The following is a 4067-nucleotide window of genomic DNA, read 5'->3' as shown; positions in this document are numbered from 1 at the left end:
CTTCTTGGCAGGTGGAGCAGAAACACGCCTACCAACAAAAAAGCTCTGCAGGCAAGCCCACATTTATATGTACATAAAAATAAAATCCACAGAGAATCACGCAATGCTGCTGCAAGTGATGTAAAAATGCTCATTTACTTAACCACGCAGTAAAAAAACACAGTTTGTAGCGTTTTTATTGCATTAAACCTCTTGGAAAAAAGCTGAATCAGTTATAATCTTACTACTAAGAATTGACTACTTCTTCGTCCCAAACCTTATTTTGCCATCAGTTACGTTTAGCTCGATTGGTAACATAGTTATATCAGACCATGCGACAGTTTTCCTTCATTGCAACGTCAGGAATCCGCCCCCCAGGATAGCCATTGGCACTTTGACCCCTCTATCCTGTACGATCTTGGATTGACAGTTCTTGTTAATTAATACACCCTCCACGGATAACCCGTCGTTACTCTGGGAGACATTAAAGGCCTACTCAAGAGGTCTCATTATTTCATATACTAAAGGTAAGAAGCGTAGACAAGCAGAGCAAAGGAAGGTTTTGGAATCCAAGCTAAAATACACAGAAGGAGATTATCTTAAAAAACCTTCTAAGGGTAAACTCAAAGAAATTTATGCTCTATGCTCGGCATTAGATTGTCTACTGACAAAAGATACAATAACTAAAATTAGATTTACTAGGCAAATCCAAGATGTAAATGGAAAACAGTTTTTTGACAACAGCAGTAGTAATATTATATTTAGAAAGTTCTATGAAGACCTTTATAAACCACAAATTCAGACAAATACAGCAGACCCATTGGATGTATTTTTCACCCCTCTTAACCTTCCCAAGTTGTCTGCATGAAGACCAGAACCTCAAATTGGACTCTCCCATATCAAAACAGATGCCATTAAAGAGCTGAAGGCTGGCAAAGTAGCAGTACCAGACGGACTATGTGCCGAGTTTTATAAAGAATTTGGAGAAATTTTAGCTGGCCCCCTGTTGAACATGTACAATGACTCTTTTAAAAAGGGTCTCTTGCCCAATTCTTTAAGGGAAGCCAATATATCCCTTATACTTAAAAAAGGTAAGCTACCTGAAGATTGTGCCTCCTACAGGCCAATCTCTTTGTTGAATGTGGATCTGAAAATCCTCTCCAAGATATTAGCAAAACGTCTGGAACTTTTACTCCCCTCGCTTATTAATGAGGACCAAACGGCTTTCATTAAAGGGCACAATTCATATAATAACATGCGGAGGTTGTTGAATATGATCCAGTTCTTCCAACAAAAATCTCTGCCTGGTGTGGTAATTTCCCTTGATGCCGAGAAGGCATTTGACCGTGTTGAATAGTCTTACCTGTTTTTTACACTACAACACACTCAGAAGATGCCATTGGGCAGTCTGAAACAAAAACCACGGGCCCCTTCTCCATCTCCTTTCACTTGGTCCCCACAGGGCTTTACGTATCTGGGGATTTGGGTCACGCTTGCCTTTGAACAGATGTATAAAAGTAACTTTACCCCCCTATTTGAGCAGGCCAAATTAGATCTGGAGAGATGGAAGTCCTTACCGTTATCCTGGCTCGGTCTTCTGAAATGAATATTCTACCCAGGCTACTTTACCCAACACAGATGGTTCCAACCCTTTTTCCACATAAAACTATCCAAACTCTAAATGGCTGGTTTAGCTCCTTTGTTTGAGCAGGGAGGAAACCTCGTCTTAAAATATCCACGTTATGTCTTCCATCCTCAAAAGGGGGCCTTGATTTTCCAGATATAAGGAAGTATCAGCTGAGCACCCATGCGTATAACTGCCGACTGGGTATACTCCTGTCTGGTTGGATATTGAGAGCTCTATGTCTAACTTCCGTTTGCAAAGTTTGCTTTTTGTGGGGAAACTTAAGACCTTAACAATGTTCTGTAGCAACCCACTCACATTATCTACTGTTAAAGCTTGGCGAATGGCTCAAAAACTAGAAGGAAGGTCTCACTTAACATCTCTTTTCACTCCCTTATCCGATTATCCTCTTTTTTTTGCCTGGGACCACTGACCCCAGCTTTCGGAATTGGGCTGCGAATGGTATTTCTACCTTTTCTGACTTAATGGACGGGTCTAACCTTATGTGCTTTTACCAGCTAATCAATAAATACAACATTCATAGGCATGACTTCTTTAGATATTTACAAGTGAGGGACCATATACAGAGGGCTACAACAATACTCACTAATCAAACCGTCTCTAAATGTGAAAAGCAGATATTTCAGCCAAATCTTAGAACTTCTATAAAAATTTGTTATGGCCTGTTAACAGAATTTGGGGTCACTGACACAACCTATTTGAAGAGCACTTGGGAAAAGGAATTACATATAGAGATCAGTAACGAGGTATGGGAGAATGCTAAATCTCTGAGCGTCTGTAATAAAGTTAAGGCAATCCAAATTAAAATCCTACACAGAGCTCACATATCACCTTCTCAATGCCATAAATACAATTCAGACCTTTCTCCGCTGTGCCCTAAATGTAAAATAGAGGTGGGCAACCTCACGCACTGTCTATGGTCCTGCCGGAAAATACAACAATTCTGGTTTCTCATAAAGTGTGAATTGGATAAGATCTTCACCACTGACACTGAATGCAATCCATTGTGCATGCTACTTGGAGTGGCAAACGACAAAATCAAGGGGAAGTTTGGAAAGCAGCTCTATGCACTGTTAACATTCTGTGCAAGGAAATGTGTCCTCTTGAACTAGATCACGGACACGGCCCCATCTAAGACTCAATGGCTAACATGCAGGCTACATAGTAGGGACAAAAGGTTTCATAAAATATGGGACCCATTTATTATTTATGTCGGTTTGGATATTTCTGCTATTTTCTCACGGGCCCTGGTATAATGCAAGCAGATCACTGCAATACACATATATGTATTGCTAATCGTATCTCATAATCAAAATGTCTGGATTTTCCATTGATTTCTCTGTATTCATGAGCCGGGTTGCCAGTCTGTTTGTTTTGTTTTGTCTGTTTTGTTTTGTTCTGCTATGTTGGTTTTGTTTTGTTTAATCTTGGTGTCAGTGTAAAGTTTAAAACTCAATAAACACACAGTTACAAAAATCTTACTACTGCCTTAAAATATTTTAAAATGTAATATAGCAATATTATTATTATTAATAATCTCTGCAAACGATGTGCTTCCCCAGTAAATTCCTCTGTGGTGCTAAACAGAAGATAATGTAGCTCCAACTTGCCAAGCTCTGAAAGTCTGTTCACCACAGGTGGCAAAAGTACACACATTAGTCTCATACAAGTAGAAGTACACGTACTTTAACAAAAAAACAAAAAACCTCTGGTAAAAGTGAAAACGTACAGGCTCTGAAATCTACTTAAAGTATTAAAGTAAAAGTAACTCTTTGTAGGACATTTATATTGGCTTAAATTTTTTTTTAATTATTTCTTTATTTATGCCAAGCTTTCTTGACCTCTTGTCATATTAATGCCATGATACAATTATATTAATACTGGGGATATCAGTCATTATTTCAAGTTAAATTCTTACTACTGAATGTATTTGGTTTGAACGTCAGCTTTGTAGAAAACAAGAGAATAAAGGGAATAATAATAACTAGCTTGATGTTGCCTGCATTGTAGATGGGTGACTTTGGCTCCACATCTAAACAGAAAAATGAGTCAGGGGTTAAAGTGGGACTCAGATTGGTTGCAGTGGCGCCGTGTGGTGGAAAGAATCACTTAGAAATGAGTCACAATAATTTCTGTTGTGAGCTCCAGTAGATTTTTCTGTGTACAGGCTGTGATCAGCTGATGCTTTTTGTGGATTTAGCTAACTGGATTAAACAAGCTAACAGATGTTACGTGACTTGTCTTGGCTGACCTCTAACCCCTGGAAAATGTAAAGGTGGAAGTCAGTGTCTGAATCTGATCAGCATCAACAACTTTAATTTAATCTGATGTCTGATGCACTTCATGTAACCTAACAGTGACCCCCAACATACTTAGGGTAATTAGCACAGTACTGCAAACTAATCAGATTATCTTACACTAAACTCCTGAGAATTTTCATGCA

This window comes from Astatotilapia calliptera, chromosome 3 (genome assembly GCF_900246225.1).
Source record: "Astatotilapia calliptera chromosome 3, fAstCal1.2, whole genome shotgun sequence".
Lineage (NCBI taxonomy): Eukaryota > Metazoa > Chordata > Actinopteri > Cichliformes > Cichlidae > Astatotilapia > Astatotilapia calliptera.
This window is presented reverse-complemented; position numbering follows the sequence as displayed.